This window comes from Canis lupus, chromosome 14, assembly GCF_003254725.2.
Source record: "Canis lupus dingo isolate Sandy chromosome 14, ASM325472v2, whole genome shotgun sequence".
In the NCBI taxonomy this organism is placed as follows: Eukaryota; Metazoa; Chordata; class Mammalia; order Carnivora; family Canidae; genus Canis; species Canis lupus.
This window is the reverse complement of record NC_064256.1, coordinates 58,550,200-58,572,158: the sequence shown is the minus strand read 5'-3', so window position 1 is coordinate 58,572,158 and position 21,959 is coordinate 58,550,200. Positions and strand designations below refer to the sequence as shown.

The following is a 21,959-nucleotide window of genomic DNA, read 5'->3' as shown; positions in this document are numbered from 1 at the left end:
AAGCAGGCTCCATGCAGGGAGCCTGATGCGGAACTTGATCCCGGGACTCCAGGATCACACCCTGGGCAGAAGGCGGCGCTAAACTGCTGAACCACCCAGGGATCCTCATAAGAAAATTTTTATGAGTAAAACAAAACATAGAAATGTAGAGAGAAAAATAAAGCAAACCCTTCTAAAATTATCAAATTCCAAAGTTTTCATGATTTTGCCTCATTCACTTTTAACTACTTTCTTCCAATTTTTTGAAGTATTTTTTTTAAATATTTTATTTATTTATTCATGAGAGACGGAGAGAAGAGGCAGAGACACAGGCAGAGGGAGAAGCAGGCTCCCTGCAGGGAGCCCAATTTGAGACTCCTTCCCAGGACCCCGGGGTCACGCCCTGAGCCCAAGGCAGATCCTCAACCACTGAGCCACCCAGATGCTCAGTGGAGTATTTGAAGTATTTGAAAACAAATCCTTTTATCATTTAATTTTACAAGAAAACCTATCTTTTGAAAAACATTCAATCATTATTCTATCATTAATTGACATACACTGTGTCTCTACCGTATGTCCCTTAGAGGTTTGGCAACATATGTCAAAATTTCTCAAAGGATGCCTTTATCAAAAAGGAAGAACATTTTGCATTTACAAATGTTTTGTAATCTAAATTATGTAGCTTTTCCTGTATTGCAGGCATCCACAGATCTTACTGTTACAAATCCTGCCTTCCGTATGGTAGAAGAAGGGAATTTAGTATATGCACGGGGACAATTACAATCAGTATTCAACTTATAATCACCCCATGAAAGCCGATCTGTATGGTCAAAAAAGAGTCTAATATATCAGTTTAAAACTTAAAAGTCTTTTTTGTAAATAAAATTCTTGATAACAGCACAGAAGCTTATGTTTTAAGCAGGTATCAGCCTCTATCACTATCTCATCACTACCATGTTATTCTGAATTATATATCCCTTCTATATTTGAGTATTATGATTCGCTCTTCCTTTAGAGGAATGTTTATATATATCAGATAGAAAATACATGCTGAGAATTACCAGAATAAACATTTTAGAAATCTCTGGAAAAACACCCGAATATATTTTTAAAATATTTCTTTCTTTTTTTTTTTTTAATTTATTTATGATAGTCACAGAGAGAGAGAGAGAGAGAGAGAGAGGCAGAGACGCAGGCAGAGGGAGAAGCAGGCTCCGGGAGCCCGACGAGGGATTCGATCCCCGGTCTCCAGGATCGCACCCTGGGCCAAAGGCAGGCGCTAAACTGCTGCGCCACCCAGGGATCCCTAAAATATTTCTTGAAATTCTTTTCCCATAAAAAGTAACTACTGTTAAAAATAATGATATATTTTGAGGCTCATTACAGGTTCATTTCAAAAACTAAAATATTACATACATTTCTTCTAGTTCTTTCCTAACTCCAAATACTTATACTCTCTTTTGTCTTTTCAGTTCACAGCCTCACTAAAAGTAAAAAGTATTTCAAAATCAAGCAAAAAACAAACAAAACAAAACAAAAAAACACCATTTTCCATGAGTTGAAAAACAGAGATCTGGATGTTTGATACCATACCTCTTTTTAAAATATTAGGTTAATTTTATTATGTGAGAGCTTATATTTTATAAACCTCAGTATAACTTTTGCCTTGACCTTGTTGTTATATAGATGTTTACGATCAAAATATTCTCCTCAAATATACATGTTGGTAAAATTTGAGTGGAGCAAACAATGACCTACTAAATCTATAATTAAGATTGAAATATGACTTTATCTTAACTCTGAATATGTTCTGTATTTGAACTGAAAACAAACAGGAATCTGTAACATATTTTTATATTTTTTCTAATAAACAAACATCAATATAGTTTCACTTTAATAGGATGTAGTTTAAGCTTCTTAGGAAAAAAGTTATGAGGTCTTGCTTTTCTTTTGTTTCTGTTGATGAAATTGTATGCAAGAAACCTCACAACACATCTGCAACACTACAACCTTGAATTTTAAGTTGATATTGCCTGTAGTCAAGTGTGAGTCATGAATTTCAATACATTTGTTTCAATTGTTCCCTACAGCAAAGATGCAGAAAATACTTATTTCCCTGGTTAGTATCAAATTCAAATGAATTTTATCATTTGAACCAAGGAGGAGACTCTAAGGTACTATCCTTCCTACAAAAAATGCATAATGAGGGAGAAAAATATTAATGGTTTAATACATTATTAAATTAGAGAGGATCAAATTTCCTTCTATTTTACTTGGATATAATTATAAAATCTCCAGTATGGTTATTTTCCCGGCTTGTCTAAGAAAGAGATAAAAGATTCTGTCTCTTGAGTCTGATAGAAAACATTATAGCCAGAGGCCTGTACAAGAAATTGTTATTGAGTCAGAAATATGAATTGTTAGTAAAGCTTCTTTAACTCAGTTTTTTTCTGATGGCTATAATTATATTATTAAAACTTTTTAAACAAATCTTCACCCAGATTATCAGAGCTCTAAACATTTTTTAACAGTTCTTTATTTTTCATATTACATCAGGAAAACAAATCTTTTTTCCATGATTCATTATCTAAGTTAGTTGAGGATAAATTAATTTTCGCTGTTTCCATGGGCCTCTGGCATAAAGAAAAAATGAAGACCGTAGCAGAACTCGGTTCCAGGAACATCCCTATAATACAGTGAAAATGTGACTTCACTGACAAGGTTCATTTTTTTTTTTTTTAACCTGAAAATGATCAGCACTTATTATTGATATCAACGGGGTAGCTAGCATGACCAAGTGATAATTTATGAGTGATGTAAGTTCATTTAAATGAGCGACATACTCTCTGTCTCTCATGAATAAATAAAATCTTTAAACAAATAAAAAAATTAAAAAAAAATAAATGAGCGACATAAATGAAAATTTATGACAATGTAAAAGTGTCATATATCATAGGACAGTCCTGTATCTTTTATGTTGGTACCATGCTTTTTTCTACTTTCTTTTTTTTTAATATTTGGAGAATATTTTTTTTTAAGTAATCTCTACACCCACCATGGGGCTTAAACTCTGAAAGCCAAGATCAAGAGTTCCACATTCTACCTACTGAGCCAGCCAGGGGCCCCTGCAGCACACTTTAAGTAATACAAATGTTTTAGGATATAGTTCTCATGTGGGCTGCATTTAGGGCTGATCCTAAGAGTTATCATAGAGATTATAACACAATTGACTTATAAGCTCTATTTCTTAGTAATTTTTGCTACATATCATTGACAAATGAACGTGATGTATGATGATTAAAAGAACATCATTATCATCATGGTTACTATTATATTGTTAGCATATAAAAGAATCCACTGGGTAATTGAAAGGAAAAGCTAGTGAAGAGAGATAAAACGAGTTTTGTGAACAGTATTTTGATAAAGAAAGCAACTCTTATTAGTTTTGACACCAATTTGTGTGTCTTGTAATAATTAGAGTTATTCAGGCGGTTCTTACCTTACAAGTATGGAATCCAGACATCCAATAACTGTTGCTGAATTATTCGGTTGGCCCTACATGACTCTCATTTACTCAACTCCATATACACACCAGCCCAATTTGTCGGGCATGCTTAACCTCGCTGCCTTACTCAGACCACCTGCCTTGGTAGATAGTTCTGTGCAATTCTCTCTCACCTCTTAAAATTATATATTTTAGTGTTTCGCTGTTCAAAATGCCCGTCTCAGGTACTTAGCACATAGCATGACTGTTAGCAGATACTCAAGTAGGTAGCTTACAGTGAAGCAGCCATATATAATACGAGCTCTTCTAAACACATTTAGCTGTTCCGACGCTTTCCTACATCTGTCTCTTAACTTCCTATACTGGGGCTAAGCCAGAGGGAGAAATATACTGGGGTACAATCTAACTACTTCTCAAAAATGCCCCATGGCGGTGGCTACCGAATTTACCACTTTAGTCACGAGATGAGGCCAGCCCTGCTGGCTGGCATTTGGAAAGGTTAAGGGCTGTGGGAAAATTGTAGAGCCCCTCGTAGAGCTCAAACAGCAATGATTTTTTTACAGTTTAGGTATTTCTTTCTTTCCCTTTTATCGGCTGTAATTTCCTATTTCTAGTTTATTAGGTTGCATTATTTCTACCATAAGGCAGTACACATCCATGTGAAAAAAAGAGAGGGTATAATGGATTTTTTTTTGAACGGTGTGAGAATAAAATTAGTGAAGTTAGGTATTAAAGCACTATTTTCTTCCTGCCCCCTCCACCCCTTCCCACCCAGACACACATGCTCACACGCCAGGTAGCAGAAAAACAACAATTTAATATGAATAAAGGCAGGTTAAGTCTAAAGTATCCATTGACTTAGAGGGCTCATGATATCAATAGAATGGAGTGGGCTGGTTAGCTTCACGTTGTCTAGTTTGCTTATTTGGTTAAATAATAAGTATTCAATTAATTGACATGTATTTGAAAGCAGCTTTCTGGGCCAAGTACTGTTAGAGACTCGGGAATTACAGTAATGAGGAAAACAGACAAGAATCTGGTTTCAGGAGCTTACTCTCTAGTAATGGCTGGAAATTTCTTGGTCGGTACCAGACACTATTTATTTTAGTTTTATTTTAAAGATTTTATTTATTTATTTGAGAGACTTAGATACAGAGAGAGTGAGCAAGAGAGAGAGAGAGAAAGAGAGAGAGTGAGCATGAGTGAGGTGGTGGGGAGAAGAGGAAGAGGGAGAAGCCGACACAGACTCTGAGATCATGACCTGAGCCAAGCACAGGTGCTTAACCGACTGAGCCACCCGGGTGCCCCCGGACACTGGTCTGGTTGGCTCATGTGTTGAAGCCTCCCAACAACCCCATCAGATAGGAACAATGGAGGCAGATGAGAAAACTGAGGTACTGAAGGTTAAGTGACTTGCCTGTGGTCGTGCCAGTGGGCAATGGTACCGGGATGTGAACTGGGTTCATTCCTCCCCTGGGTCTGTGCTCTCACGGCCAGGCCTCACAGAAGCTTGAAAAGATTACCCTGCGTAAAGCAATGGTTTTTTCCAAAATGAACACCATCCTTTTCTAGTGGAACGAAGAAGCCTTTCTAGGTTGGTTGTGATGATGAGTCTTCACCTTGGAAACCTGGTCCATTTTCCATCCCATTACCGTTTTCTGGCGATTCTCAGCATACTGGGATTGGATTCAGGAGGCACTTGATCGAATTTTGTCTCTTTGTCCTTAATCTTAACCAAAGGTAACCGAATTGGCCAGATTTCTGTGAACCTCAGCAAGGCTACACTGTCAGAGCTTACACAGTCTGCGGGTGAGCACATTGAGCATTCTGTCTCTCACTGTAAAGCTAAAGGACCACATGGCCATAGGAACGCGAGGAAACCAGAGAGCGGAGCGCAGGATGACCTCTCCCCCGCGCACTCTCTCTGTCGCCCGCCATGTTCTGTTATTTGACCCTGGAGCCAGTCACTGGAGCTCTGGGAACCCCAGTTTCCACCTCTACAACAGTTGCTAACGATCTTCCTCCACAACAACAGGGCTGGTGTGAGGAGCTGATAGAGAAAATGTAAATACAAAGGCTTTGTAATTTTGAAAAAAAATTATGCAAATTTTAAGTTGCAAATAATTTGAAGGAGAGGGATAGAGCATTTAGCCTTCTGCATAGCAAGCGTTATGCAAGATCGTTATGAAGATCCTTATTTAAGGGAGGAGGAAATAAAAGGATAAAGACAGGCACTCTGCACACAGCAGTCACTCCACGAACGTTAGTTAACTTTTTCTTTTCCCCCTGATATAAACTAGAATATATTCCTATCTATTTATGGACGATTTGCAGAGCTAAATTAAAGGACAGAAATCAAATTACCTCTTGCTTCTTATGGGTATAATGTTGAAACACACTTAATCCCCTTTTTCCCCTTTGCCTAACATAAGACTTTTCTGAATAAAAATGTCTGAGGGGGATTGGCTTTCTTATAGCAACAATTTTCATGAAATGGAACGTGCAAAACTCAGTTTTGGTGTCTAAAACCAGGTCCTTAATGGTCAAAAACGAAGGTCTGGAGGAGAGCAGATGGTGGAGGACCTGCGTGGTGAGGAAGCGAATGAGAATATGTAGAGAAGCCCATGACCTTGACACCCTCTACCCTGCTTTCCTGGAGAAACTAGATGTAGGTGGAGATGGGAAGACGGTGGTCAGGGCTGTTGGACGGCTGTGGTGGGCAGCAAGGGCAGAGAACACGCATGCTTCTGTTCATCATTGAGGACTCAGAAACGAATGACCCCACGTGTACCTCTGAGGCCTTCCTATGAGCTTGGCGAGCAGAACAGCCAGGCAGGGAGGTACTTGAGTTCCCGTGTGGCTGGCATCCACGGCCCCCACCTAGAAGCCATGGCTAGGGGATTTATGGGAGGTGGGCACTACAGAAAAGAGGGGGGTAGGTAGCTGCACATTGCTCAAGCTGACCAGAAGATGTGGCAAGATCAAGGGGTGCCACGGTGACAAGTAGGACACAGGCAAGGGGCCTGTCATTTGGCCACATCACAAGTTCCATGACTTGTGAGGAGCAGCAGGACAAACGGCAACTGGTTGGATAAAGAGTGCTACCCTGAAGTCCCCCCAGGGGTCCTGAACCTCCCTACTCAGCACAGGGTCACAGAGCCTCCCCTTTCCCTCAATATCTCCAGGGCCTAGCTTAAAGAGGGAAGGAAGGTGAGGGGAAAACAGCTGAGAGACCAAGCATTTCATTATTCCTCCACACTGTTACAATTATTAAACTGAATTTTTAAAAAAACACTTCTGATTGGATAAAAGTTTCTATTTTTCCCTGCTAACCAGCGCACAGAGTACACATGAAGGAGGCCAGGGAAATTATAGATGTAATGAAGGAGTTCTATTACCTCCAGGCATGAGTTGGTGTTGGAGTGACATGTGCCGTCCTGCTACAAGAATAACAGGGTGAAAGAAAGAGGAGGTATTAGAAGGGCGATCAGAGGAGGCCTTTTTTTTTTTTTTTTTTTTTTTTTTAAATTTTTTTATTTATTCATGATAGTCACAGAGAGAGAGAGAGAGAGAGAGAGAGAGAGGCAGAGACACAGGCAGAGGGAGAAGCAGGCTCCATGCACCGGGAGCCCGACGTGGGATTCGATCCCGGGTCTCCAGGATCGCGCCCTGGGCCAAAGGCAGGCGCCAAACCGCTGCGCCACCCAGGGATCCCGAGGAGGCCTTTTTGAAGAGACGACACTTGAGCAGGATTCTCAAGCATTATTAGAAAGACTCAACCAAATGATCACAGTGGCCACTCTTCCAGTTGGAAAAAGCGCAGAGCCCCTGAGTCATGAAACCTGACCTGGATGCCTTCCTTTAATGATGCTTTTTGTTGTTGTCGCCACTTTATTCCCTGTGACAGTGGCCCTAGCATTGAGGTTAAGTCCTTTATTATTATTTTTAAAGGTTTTATTTATTTATTCGAGAGAGAAAGAGAAAGAGAGAGCTTGAGTGCAGTGAGGGGCAGAGGGAGAAGCAGACTCCCCATGAGCAGGGAGCCCGACTTGGGGCTCGATCCCAGGACCCCGAGATCATGACCTGAGCTGCAGGCAGATATTTAACTGACTGAGCCACCCAGGCATCCCTAAGTTCTTTATCTTTTAAATTTTTTATTTTTTATTTTTTGGAGAGAGAACACAGAGGGAGAGAGACCCTCTTAAGCAGGCTCCAAGCCCAGCATGGAGCCCGACTCGGGGCTCAATCTCACGATCCTGACATCATGATCTGTGCCAAAATCAAGAGTCAGTTGCCTCAGCGACTTGAGCCACCAAGGTGCCCCAAGGTGGAGTCCTTTAAATTAAGCATAACCCAGCACCCAGGTGCTTTGGATCACATCCCACGGACCACCAGCACAATCACAAGCTCCATCCTTGGCTCTCACATGGACCTCAGGACCAGGAACTCCTCCGTCTCTGGTACTGCAGCCGAGCCTCTCCATATCTAACACTGGGGCTGTGTGCTGGCCCTGTGAAGGCTCCCAGGGCTGCTCAGGACTGGAAAGTTCTACATTCTAGGGGCAGTCTACAGCCATCTAGCTATCGGTGCATTCCTAACCATCATTGTCTATCACATGGGTTGGATTTCATGTTGGCTTTGTTTCTGAGTTTATTAACTGTCCACAAGTCTTTGTCATCTCTTACCAACTCCTTGCCGTGGTTTTCAGCTTCATGTGGATTCCCAGGTCTGTGGCCAGAGCTGTTCCTAAATGTCTTCCCAAATGTCACCATTCGTCTTTACATTACAAAGATTGGGATTTCCCATTGTTTCATAGCATTTGGTATCTGGGTGATTCCTATTTCAAGAGTGTAGATCACTAAGTCTAGTTATAACTGTTCCAAAGCCTGAACTTATCACAATACTTCAGGCTTCCTCTATAAAGTTAAAAAAAAAATTAAAAACAACCAAAAAAAAAAAAAAAAAAACAAAAACTAAACCAAACCAAAACAAAACAAAAAGACAAAAAAACCCGACACCCAAACAAGGGTGCCTGGGTAGCTCAGTCAGTGAAATGTCTGTCTGATGCTTGGTTTTGGCTCGGGTCATGATCTCAGGGTCCTGAGATCAAGCCCTATGTCAGGCTCCACTCTCAGCGGGCATCCGCTTGAGGATTCTCTCTTCCTCTCCCTCGGCCCCTCCCTGACCCTAGATTGCATGCATGTGCTCGCTCTCTCCCTCTTTCTCAAAAATCAATCAATCAATCTTTTAAAAAGCAAACAAACCGTGTTTGTGTTTGTAATTCCAGCCTCACCACAATCTTATGAGAAAAAAAATTACCATTACTATTTTACACGAACTAGAGCTTAGGTAAATTGCCCATAATCACGAGCTGATGACAGGGATTTGGCAGCAACACGATGCTATTCTAAAGCCCATGCACTTTCCACCATGGTTCACTGGAGCCTTTTACTCCAGATACTCTTCTGGCATTTTCTTAGTTTGCTGTTCCCTCATTCCTGAGTTTACCCTGGCATATTTCTTTTATTAAGATTCCACCCTCCACCCCCTCCCCACTTGGTAGCAATATAACCTCAGGTAAATTGCATCACTTTCTTGAATTTGTTTTCCTTATATTTAAAATGTGGATAAAAACTGCTATAGTGAGGTAATACTAGACACATTAAAAATATCTAAGAGTCTAGTCATTGTTTTGTTATTGGGCACATGTTCTTTGAGGATTCCACCATTTATGATGCCCTGACGTCTCTAAAGGTATATAATTCCTTTCCCTATTTGCTTTACTTAATATTACCTTATTATTACAGCTTGCTCCAACACTTTGCATGATTCAATATTAATAAGCACTGCAAAGAGCAGTTGACGTTCACTCTGATATTCCGTAACTGACAGTAGAGTTGAATATCCTGTTCAACAGGGTTAATTTTCAAAGAAATGATGTTGTCTGGTAATCATCAGTCTACTCATAGCACAGATCCTGAGGACAGTGATTGTGAGGTGATAGTAAATTAAAGTTTTGGAGAGATTAAATAGCTTGACTATGAATGAAGTGGATAGACAGTGACAGTAGAGAGCTCAAATTTCTAGAACCTCATTATTAGAATGTTACCCAGGCGAAAAAAAAAAAAAAAAAAAGGTATGCCTTGCAGTATCAAATGTGAGAAATTCCAGATCTATGGTGTCAATATTTCATGCACGTATTTTCTATCTAGAGACAATGTGGAGATACTTTTAAAATAATCTTTTCCTCAATTATGCCATTTGGAGGAATGTATAATTCTAGTCAAATAATCATAAATTGCTACCATTTGTACATCTGTCACAATTAATTATCTCTGAGGATTTATAATGCGAAAAAATAAACGATGTCTTTAAGTTGCGGATAGGTAGGCCACAAAGATAATGACTTTACATTTGATTCTCAAGAGTACTACTAATAATGAAAAAATGTATTTTCCTATCATGTTAAAACATAGTAGTTCACTAAAAAAGTTCCGTCTTAATAGTTTATATAATAGTTAAGTACGGTTTGCCTATAATTTGGTGTGACGCTGATTGCATGGAATTTCCATCAGCTCTAGTATCCTCCATGTCTATTAATTGATGATTCATCATTAATTTCTAATGATTTTAATACTACATACACACATTTTTTTCTTTCTTCTTATGTAAGTTAATGGGACATATACATGGAATTATTAAGCTCTATGACCAATTCACATACTGGCTTAACTGTGGGGCCTCACCAAGAATATTAATTCAATCCATAAATGATGATTGGATGCATTTTACATATACAATATATCACATATATATAATGTCATATAATAATGCACGTATAATCATTTAAAAAATGTACTGAGTTACCATGACATCTATCTATTCCTATGCCCCCTTGTCTACTAGGATAGTTTCCATTCTATGCCTTTCTAGACTGGTTACGAATTCTCATAGAATCATAGATTCTTTAAGCTTTGACAGAGAAGTTGACTGCCACCTAATTCCTTCTCATTTCTATTCACTATTTTCTCTGAAAACAAAACCGACCAAACAACAACAGCAACAAAAGTGCTCTAGTTAACAAGCTTATGGAAACTGGATGAGGAATGGGGGGGGAAGGGGAATCTATGAAGGGAAGAATTGCCTGTGCATGGTTACCTTTGAAAAATGTTATTACGGTCTGAGATCTAAAACATAAAATATCTGGGTCTGTGTGGAAAAAAAAGAGGATCACATTAGCTCACCCGGAAAAGAGATAAATAGGCCGGGTACATGTAATGTACTTACGGTAAAGTGCTTGATGGTGGGGTGGAAAATAAAGTAGGAGTCTACAGAAATACACGTTCCAGACTTACAGATATCACTAGTTGGAAAAAAAAAAAAAAAAACTTAACAGAGCACAGCTCATTTAACAAAGTAAATGTTATCCCGTTCTCTTGAATTGATATAGTTCAGGGTAGTGATGGTGGTGCACGGTGCTCTGCAAAATTCGAGCTTTCTCAATTTGTTATAGCGTGCGTGTTTCTTAGGAAGAGAGGCACCGTGGGTACTAATTTTCATACACAAGTGTGGAATAAACATAGTATCGTTTTTATTAAGAGGAAAACAATTTCAGACATCACATCACTCTAGAATTCTATGCTCCATACTAAGTAAGAATATGAAATGAAATTTTACTATATCCTCCTATTTTCAGAAGTAAATTAATAGCCAGAATCCTAAGTCTCAAAATATAACTTAAGCAGTACTCTTAATCTGTATAACGATCCAATAAGCCGAGTCTAACAGGACGTTAGAATTCAGTCTGGTTCCTTTTTTCTTTCTTTATGAACCAGAAGATCGGTGTTTTGTGTCTGACTTGGGTTAACACCGATGCTAGCCTCATGCATTTAGTTGGGTAGTTTTCAATTGAGCAGACTCATCACAGATTTATAATTATTTCAATCAGAAAAACACTCACAATTGATCTAACAGAGAAGATGGGAGAAATTTGTGCTGATCCATATTTCACCCCGGTTCATGGCCACCGTCCAGCGCTGCTAATTTGGTTTTTGACTCTCTCATATTCCACTGAACCTTTCTGGGGGAATAGCCTATGCATCTGGCAGATAAAAACAGACAGGGACAGAACTGGGACTTGAGCTCCCAGTTCTCCACTACTGAAATAGAACATTGGCTAATAATGATTTTCTAACAATATTAGTGTTGTTAGACTCTTCTGTATCCTTTTGTTGAAGTTTTCTGGCACCAGGGAGCTAAGAATGAACGCAGAGGACATATTTAATGCTGAAAAGCTACCCATCCACTGAAGATATTTAAAATTCCAAAATGAAATTATATGTAGCACTTCACTGTGAAACAGAATTTAAATATGCCACTCATGGACGAAATCATGAATTCCATTTTACTTTCAAATACACATCTTTATAAAATTACATTCGGCTAATAACTAAACCTATTCCATTACAGAGGTATGAAAAAGATGAAGTGCTGAGCTTCACAAATGAGAGGAGCCAATTCATCTATGTTTTGTGAATTACTCATGCTTGACATTTGAGGAATTTATACCAATAAAATGCATAATGGATCAAAAGTTAGTAAGTTTTCAATTTAATTTTTAAATACAGGGATGAGAGGCGATGTGTGTGCGTGTGTGTTGTATTCACAAAGATCTTTCCAGAATCTGCTATTATCATCCAGCACCATGCTTCCTTAGTAAGTTCTAATATGGAAACAAGTGGGATTTCACGGTCAGCAGTATCCCTGCTTTCAGTCAGGGATCAATGAAGAATAAGCCTGAAGCTGGGCCTATATCCTGTGCAATCTCATTATGACAGGTTTCTAGGAAATCAATCTGTCTGCTGTTTATTGCACATTTCTCGGATAGATCACATTGAAATTCAGCCCTAAAGTTCTTCAACTCTCATTCCATAGAAAACAGCAACAGTGGAACCAATTCACTGTTAAAAAATACATAAATATGTAAATAAAATCGTGGCATATAGATAGGCTTGTTGTTGCTATGGCTTTTTAAATATCCATAGAAGGATACCATTTTCTAAAAATATCCTATAGAAAATTAAGTTCCCAACTAGAAGTCACTTGAATTTTTTCCAAAAAAAGAATGTTACAAGAAGTATAAATTTGGGAGTTTTGTGCAAACTATCAATAGAAGGAATCATTACTACAATACCGTCTGGGGGATGCCACAGATCTGTACTGTGGATAACACAATGACATTAAGGAGGACCCTCCTTATGACAGTGCTCAAAGCCATCCTCCTTTCCCTATCTGCTCTAGAGGAAATCATATTATAGCAAAGGGGCTCCATTTATTATTTACTTTAAAGCTGCAAATGAATACTTATTGCCTCTTATTCATATGTCTGTGAAATGAGAATGCAAGAGAGAGTTAAGTACTTAGTTAATATTTACGAGGGATTTAAATGGAAAACAATGAGAAAAGTCCTAATACATGAATGCTGTTTTCTGCACTTAAACACTTGAAAATGTGGAATTAAAAAATTTCACATCCCATTTACTAAGCCAGCTGCATCTTTCTCCCCAACACCAATTACTTTGCAGTATACTTTTTCTTTAACAGAGGCCTGAAGCTTCTAGAGCCTACCTTGATGAATGCAAGTTTGTATGTATGTGCATAATTGTCATTTATCAACACTAATGTTAACAGTGAACTTCGTAAGTGGCCATTAAAAATTCTCAGTAAGGCCTGATTTTTCATTACAGAAATACTACAGAAGTACCTTTATGGATTTATGTTCCAGATGGTAGTACCATCTGGGAGCTAACTTTCATTGTCTAATAGTTTCTTGCTACATTTACATGTATTAGGCATCAACACCCACTTCTGGTTACAATCGTTTTCTTTCCTAAGTCAGTGCTTAGGAGAATGCGTGTGTAGAGCTTATTATGAACTGATCTCAGGTGACAAAAAGAAGTAAACAGCCTGGAAATTTCACATTGTTAATAATGGGATGCACAGCAATAGAGTGACCTCCGTTGACCATTTCCAGACGTGGGAGCAGCAGCATTTGTGCCTAACACATTTGCATGAAATGTGTATCCCCAGCAGGTTGGGTCTGCCACTCTGTTCCCTTGTGAACATAGACTTGCCAGATGGTTCCGATGGAACTTTATTTTCTTGAGAGGCTGCATTTAAAGAACACCTGATGGCCTCCAAATGCACCAAAAATCAAACTGCTAGATTTTCTAGTACATTGATAAAAATGAGAATAAAATGGAGTGAACAGCAACTACACAGCGCGTTACCCTTTGCTTAGGGACACCGATCCCATCCTGGCTCAGCCTTGAGAATCAAGAAACTGATGGACAGGCCAATCTCTTTTATTACACACATCACGATGAAGGTTTGACTTATTTTCAGTCAAAATGTCTACCAGATGCAATTTTTCCTCCCCGATCCCATGTATCTAACTCCCGTAATTCTCCTCATATTGTCATAGTCTGTCGTTCACGATACTATGGTAGGCCCCCCCCCCCGCCCCAAAGATGTCCATATCGTAATCCTGAGAACCTCTTGGTATGTTACCTTACATGTCAAACAGGAATTTGGAAATGTGATAATCACAAAGGTCATTCTGAGACGAAGGCAAAAAAAGTCAGAGTCATAAAAAGGACACAAGATGATGGAAGTTGAGATTGGAATGATGTGCTTCAAAGATGAGCCAAGAGATGTAGGCAGACTCCAGAAGCTGGAAAAGACAAAGGCACAGATTCTCTCCCGGAGCCTCAGAAGGAACATGGTCCTGCCAGACAGCTTGATCTTAGCCACTGAAGAATCATTTTGGACTTCTGGACTCCTGAACGGTAAGGCCGTAAATTTGTGTGTCAAGCCCTAAGGTTTAGGTTCTTTGTTACAGCAGCAATAGGAAGGTAATGCACATAACCTTAGAGTCTGTGGGCTCAAGCACTGTTTTCACAGTATTATTGAATCATTTTACTATAAGAATACTCTCTAGAGAGGGACAATTTGTTACTGAGGGAGAGTAAAGGGAGCATTGCCAGAATAATAATCTTGGGAAAGTAAGAGCGGCTGGAAGCCAGGACACAAGTGGGAGGATTGTATTCAGCTAGGAACAGAGACAGTTGGCTTCATTTTTTTTATCTCTAATGATAAGAATATCATAGACTGTGATATCATTGGCTGACAACCTCTCTTAGTTTTCTTCCAAATCCTGTGAACAGTATTACTCTCCTTTTTTCCCTGGGTTTATTTTCCTCCATCTTTGAATGTTTTCTATTCCCCAGTGACCCTGTCTACAGACTGTTTCTTCCTCCTCATTAGATGTCTCAATATTCAGTCTTATCTTTGGTGGTTGTTTAATTAAAATGAACACCTTCCAGAGTGCTGGTTCTTAACTGGGGACAATTCTGTCCCCCAGAAAGCATTTGGCAATGCTTGGAGACATTCTGGTTGTCACAGCTTGCGGGGGGTGGGGGAGATGTGCTGCTGGCATCCAGTGGGTAGAGCTCAGGGAGCTCAGGGATGGCTGCTAAATATCTTTTAATGCACAGAACAGTCCCTCAAGCAAAGAATTATCAAGCCCCAAATGTCAGTCATGCCACTGTTGGCTGTTGAGAATCTGTTTTTTTTTTTTTTTTTTTTTAGAAGAAGATAGGGGGTGAGGGAGAAGGAGAAAGAGAATCTTAGGCTGGCTCCACACCCAGTACAGAACCTGGCTCAGGACTCAATCTCACAACCCTGAGATCATGATCTGAGCCAATGTCAAGAGCTGGATGCTTAACTGAATGGGCTGCCCAAGCACCCCGTGAGAAAAACCCTATTTTGGATAATACACCATTCTTTATGTTATAGTTCTCAGTTTCCTTGAAGCCAAGCTTCTTGAAAGAGTAGACTCCACTCATCGTCTACTCTCTTTGCTTCCTATTGCTCCTCCACTATACCACACAGATTTCAACTTTTCTATCCTTATCTTCTCCTTTGGGAGGACTCTTTCAAATTCCCGAGTTTAAATATTACCAATATTCAAATGATGCTCACATCTTTATATTTCACCAATTTTACCCCCAAATGTGAGACAAATTGATCTCACTGACTGCTAGGCACCTCCATTTCTTTGTTTCAAACACCTCAAATTGAACATACACAAAATGATCTCATTAGTATCATGGAAATTTATTTTTCCTCCTGCATTTGCCACTTTCTTCCTCTCTAAATTTCTCAAGTCTTTGGTACTTTGTTTTTCTTTCTGTAGTCCATTCATTGCCCTACCCACTTACTTGCCAATTATGCCTACTTTTCAAAATTCTGTTCAAGTCTCTTCATGGAAACTCCTCCTGACACCTCTAAGAGCTAAGACCTACTAAGAGCTGAATCAGACCTCTCTCTCTGTTCATCCTTTATCGTCTTACAGCATGCTCCTGTGCAACATCAATCACACAATCTGCCATACTATATTACCAGTTAAGAACACAGAAATAAAAATCGATGAAATTGCATAATATTTCCCCATAAGAATCCAAGCTGAGTATCTCTTGCTTGTTTTGATACAACCACATTGGACTTTCCCAACTTCCTTCACAAAATGACCTAAACTTTAATGCTCTATTGTCTCTGGCCTTTCACTCCAAAATGCTGGGGTTCAACATTAGCTCTGTAAAAAAAAAAAAAAAAAGACTTCCCTTAAGTGTAGAGTGCAAAATTCCATAATGATCCCCCCCATGATCTTTGCCCCCGGTGTTACTCCAGTGATTGTTACCTTACATGGCAAAAGGGATTTTGCAATTGCAATTGAGATTACTAATCAATTAATTTTAAAACAGATTATCTAAACAGCCTTAATCTAATCATGTGAACCCTTAAAAAGCAACAAATTTTCTTTGGCTGGTAGTAGAAGGAAATGTTGGAGACATTTGAAGCACAAGGGCTCCAAGTGCCATTGCTGGCTTTTACGACGGAGTGGAGAGGGGCCAAGAGAAAGGCGGGTGGGGGGTGACCTCTAAGAGAAGACAGTGGCCCTCTGCCCAGAGACACCAATGACACCAGGAACCTCTAGCCCCGAAGAACTGGGTTCTGCCAACAACCTGGATGAATGGGAAGTAGATTCTTCCCTGGAGCCTCTAGATAAGACCTGAACTTTGCTGACATCTTGATTTGAGCCTTGTAAGACCCAGTCGGACTCAGACTTCTGACCTAGAGAACTGTGAGATAACGAATGGCTGTTGCTTGAAGTTGCTAATTTTGTGGTGATTTGGTAGGCAGTGATGCAAACACTAAAAGCAAGGCCCAATTCTCCCTCCACCTCAGCAAACAAATCAATCCTTTTTCTACACTACAGTTTAAAGAGCTATTTCAATTTCAACCTGGACTTGCTTCTTTAACCTCAAGCTTTATGTCCCCTAAAGGCAGGCATTGTGTATTATTTATATCACATCTGAAGAATAAATGAATGGACGAGATTAAAAAAAATGCATGTGACAAATAATTAGCCATACTTTGGTTTGGTTCTCTGGAAATAAATGTTTTATAACCTTGAACCAAGAACCAAATCAAACTATCTAACTAGCTTGCAAGAATGGACTCAACCAGAGGCAGGACCCCTGACAACCTAATTTGATACACCAGTATAGTCTAATTGACAGCTAAGGGACAACCAGGCAGCTCCATCAGGTACTATGGGGTAGCTTGGTACACGCTCTTCTTGAAAGAAAGAGTCTCAACTACAAGAGAAAGAAGTGAAATGTTTGCCTTATCCAATGCATTCAGTCAGAGTATACTCCTGAAAAATATATACATCAATTCTAATCCTTCCAGAATGTACTGGAATTGTTTTCTATATGCTAAGATTTTGCTTGTGTGCTAAAAAGCCCAACTCATGACCAGCAGTCCTTGTCTAAAAGTAATATAACGTGCAGTGTTACCTTCAATTTTGATAAACCAGGATACAAATGGTAAAAGATATAAAGTACCAAAGATGCCTCCTTTATTTCTTTCTGCCTATAAAATACTGTGGCTACGAGTAAATTCAATCTACAATTTACAAACAACCCAACGGTAAAAAGAGAAGACTAAGAGCTGAATGATTTTAACTACACAGATGAGGCGATTCAATTAAGCGTGCGTCTTTCCCCGTAGACTAGGTCACAGCAAAATGTGAGTAAGTGACGCAAACATATAGGAGAATTCTGCTCAACACACTGTATCACATGCAATACTTTATAATACAAAGTGATGTGTAAAATGAAAATAAAAGCTTAATTTGTTTATACACTTTTGTCTGAGTTTATGGATTACAAATGTAAAAAGTCAGACTTCCTAGCATAGCTTTAAAGGAGAGCACAAGAAGAGCACCGAATGCATGAACTTAGAGAGATCTACTTATTATATTCTTCCAAATTATAACAGCAAAGTTGAAGGGGGAAACCATAATTCCTCTCTCTTGAAGGTACAATACACATGCCAAAGTTTAAGTCATGATTTAATTATCTTAGCCTGTGTGAGAGAAAGATTACATGAAAAAAAGTAGTTAACAGAACACACTAGTGAGTTATACGTGGCCTTCATCAGTTTCCCTCGGATTTCACAAGAGCATAAATTAGTTTTTGTTGCGCTAGGCTTTGATATTTGGTGATTTGTTACTAGTAGCCGCATGCCTGTCTTGGCTTGATCCGAAGATGAAAGTAAGCCTAGGTAAATAAATAAATGAAAAAGAGGATTAAAGCAGAGCAAGAAACTAGTGCTCTCAGTTGTTTGTTTTGATATTTGGTATTTGATATTTGTGTATTCCACTGAAAATATGACAACTGATATAGTGATGTGGTTTTGTTTTATGGTTCCTCTTTGAAAAGTTTATTTCTTCATCTCTGGTGCCTTTCTAGTAGTCACATTCTTGTTTTATTTCTTTTCTTAGCAAGGGGTTATACCTTCTGTGATAAAATAGGGATTATTATCACTTAATACAGGATAAAGTAACAAGCGAGATGATTATTTCAGCCAACAAGAGAAAGGGTTCATGGCAGAGAGTGTGTACATTTTCTATAATGGTATATCTTCAAAAGCATTCTAGGGGTTTATATACTTAAAAGTATTACTCTATTAAAAGAACATTATTAGAAATAGTAATACTTCTTCCTGGCCAGAGACCCTTTATAGTTATGGTCTTCACTCTTTAAAATGCTCAGTTACCTGCAAATTTAATCTCAACAAGGCAAAGCTGCATGAATCCCAGAATCTAGAATTTAAATAAAAGAGTAGAGTGGTGAGTATTTATATCGGACTTTCTTCTTTTAAAAGGATGATACTACTCTATTTGCATTAATTTTCTCAGGTTTAATAATCTTATTTATAGGATGTTACTTCAAATATCAAATATTGAGTATCTGTTGAAGGCTTTAACTCTTCAGACCACTGCATACTAACAATAACAACAAAATTCCATGATTTTCCTTGGGATGTTTTGGACAATACATTTGGAAGTGCACTAAGGAAATGACAATGAAATTACTTATGAAGAGAGCAACCGATACCAAAAATCTTACACATCCTATGGGACTGTGAAAATAATGTAAACTTAGGGTTTTATTTCCGACATTTCTTATAACTAAGTGACTTAATTCCCATTCAGATTGATGAACATGATTGTCTTTTTGGTTATTTTTAAAGACGGACTCATGTAAGGATCCAACTTTCTCGAGCGTATTTTAAAATTTCTTGAATTTACTAAGCATACCCACTGATTTGTTAGATATGCAATGGAAAACTACAAGTACAGGAGTGGGCAGATTATGATTTTAGAAAGGTGACAAAAGCAGAATTAAATGAGGGCAGAAATCTGTTTTTTTTAAACAAAAATAGCATTATATGTTGCAAAAATAACACAATTTCCATTAATCTACATACATATTTATAGTCTTCTTTGAAAAAGCATCCTGCACCTCTTAGAAAATTCTGACAGTAGAAGCCTCTGTCAATTATATAATTTCAAATAGCAACTCAAATATTTAGCAGCCTAAAACCATACGCATGGTGAAGAGAATAACATGAATGAAAAGGAAACTAAAAGCAGAGCCATGTAGGTTTGAACTGGGCAGTGATGTCGGAGTCTGTGGGGTCTTCAACTGAAACGAGACGGGGGCAAAATATCTGAAATATCATTTGTACCCAGCCTCTTGGTAGTGAAGACATGGTAGTGATGGAAGGAGTGTTTTGTCAAACTGAAAAAAAAAAAAAGTAATTATAATTTTCTCTAAGAACCCTAGTGAAAACTTGCCTGCTTTTTGTAGATATTTTTCACAAAGAGGACAGAAGCAGAGCGACCTCAGTGGCAGCCTTGACAAGCCACCCAGGCTAATTAGCTGCTATCCTGTCAACAGGTACAAATCATTGCAGGAGCTGGGGGCTAGGATGGCCAGTTCCTTCAGCTGGGGTGCCTGGGGCAGAAGGTGCTAATGACACCATGACCACCACCAAGGATGCCTTTAAGCAGCACATTGTCTCCAGAGGATTTTGGCATCCAGGAACACGGAAGGTGCTGGGTGACAGCAGAATAAAAATCACACAGTAGGTTTGACAATAAAGCATTAAGTAGAAACAAGGGACACATTTTCCCTTTTGTCCAAGTTATACTTCAAGGCAGAAAAAAGAAAGAACGAAAGAAAGAAAGCACGCTCTTAACTATCTGGGAAGGTATTCATTTTTCTAATAGTCTATAAGAAAAAGAATTACTTATCTTGGTTGAATTTGTAAAGAAGAGTGTCAAGCCTCTTAAATCTTTTTGTCTTCTATGCGCTTCTTTTTGTTTAGATTGAAAGAAAATGGTCTTTCTTTGAAGAAGCAATCAGCCTAATTTGAGGCTTCGGCCTGTCCCTAGTTTCTCCCTAGCCTGTAAAATATAATCAGCATCAGTATGTAAATGTCCCTGATAACTTCCTAAAACAGGCTGTTTTTAGCTTGTTTTTACCTCCTGACACGTGTTCGAAATGGGTAATGTTTCTATGGTTTATATTCTAGACTCAAATTTCAAATGTTAAAAAATAAATAAATAAAAATGGTTTTGGCGATGAAACAAATCCTCTTAAGTTCTTTAGTCACTTGCTAAAAGCCTTAGGGGGCTGAGAATAAAACTGGAATGATGAAAGAGGAGACAGGATGCATGAAGAATTCTGTAATCAGGATATAGGGAAATGGAAAGAGAACCACTATTGGAGTCAGGCCAACATGAGTTTGGATACAAGGTCCTCTCTAGACTGCTGAGTTTGGGCACATTGCCTATTTCGGCCCAGTTTCAGTTTTCTAAACTGTAATGTAGGGTTAATAGTTTAGGTCTCTAACATTGTTTTTTTGAATGAAATTACACTACAGCTTTGAAAGCTCCTAAAGAGCGCCTTATCTATAGTGCTCATTTAATAAAAACCTCTAAAGGGAGCTCCACTAAATCTACATAAAGATAATAATGTTATGCTTAGTTATGGAGGAGGTTGGTGACCTAGGTAGGACACACTTAGGAAAAGAATTCCCTTCTTCCCAAGTTTCCAAGCAAGGGAAACTTTCCCTCCTAATTGGGAGCATTTACGTTTCCACCTAGTTTAAATTCTAAGGTGAGACTCATTAGCAGAGAGAAGCAAAAGGAAGAAAGCATTGAAAAAGCAGCAAGTAGAAGATGCAGTCTCAGGTTATTAATTGTGCTATTTCCTTGTTCTTTTCTCTCCAATATTTAGAGGACAAGAAAAGTGTCTTTATGTTGGCATTTATTTGGGGGAGAAGGAAGATTCCTGGACTGTGTATTCACAAGAATGAGGACGAAAATAGGATGTTGAAGTAATAGATTCTAAAATTATATTATTAGGAAAATAAGTTGTGAGGCACAAGAAGAAAAGGTAAGGCAAATAAAAGAAAAAGAATCCTCCATGTGTTTTTATCCTTTAATGGGGTTTTTATTCAATCAATAATTTGACAAAAATTTATAGAATGTTTACCATATGCCAGGAATTTACTGTTTTTACACACTGTGGATATGGCACTAACTAGAGAGCTAAAACTCCTTGCTAAGATGGAGCTTATATTTTAGGGAAGGAGGGATATAAATGATACATAAAATAAAGATATAAAACACTAGATAGTGATAACTGCTATGGAAAAATATAAAGCAAGGAAGGGATGGAGAATGTTATGATGGATGTGGGAGCAGACATTGAAATTTTAAATAGAATGATCAGAAAAGGGTTCGCCAACAAGGTATGACTGAGTAAAGACCAGAGGAGGTGAAGGAACATGGTATATAGTTTGTGGAAGAATATTTTAGGCAGATAGAACAAGCAAATTAAGATTAAGCACCCTAGGCAGGAATACACCTCCTCTGCTGGAAGAATAGCTGGGAAGCAAGTGTGGTCAGAGTGCAGGTGATGCAGAAGGAAGTGGCCAGAGCAGTAGTGGTGGAGGGGACAGGCTGGCACTTGTAGGACTTTTTAGGACAATC

The 21,959-nt window shown here is 38.7% G+C and overlaps 1 protein-coding gene and 1 long non-coding RNA gene across 9 annotated transcripts in view; both read right to left on the bottom strand.

The window, feature by feature from the left end:
- The window catches only part of KCND2 (potassium voltage-gated channel subfamily D member 2), a 476,827-nt gene that overhangs the window by 257,365 nt on the left and 197,503 nt on the right, over positions 1-21,959 (bottom strand). The gene's annotated exons all lie outside the window — the stretch shown is intronic.
- The window catches only part of LOC112670815 (uncharacterized), a 227,803-nt gene that overhangs the window by 24,296 nt on the left and 181,548 nt on the right, over positions 1-21,959 (bottom strand). The window contains exons 4-5 of one of the 7 annotated variants that reach the window (XR_007402146.1): positions 18,671-18,716; positions 17,905-18,171 (exon numbers count right to left, since the gene is read on the bottom strand). The exons of 3 other annotated variants lie outside the window; for them this stretch is intronic. This is a non-coding gene — a long non-coding RNA (uncharacterized LOC112670815). Of the gene's footprint in view, positions 1-10,826; positions 10,848-17,903; positions 18,172-18,670; positions 18,717-19,766; positions 20,367-21,959 lie in introns of those variants that run through there. 3 more of the 7 variants (XR_007402153.1, XR_007402152.1, XR_007402151.1) reach the window with 3 other exon arrangements.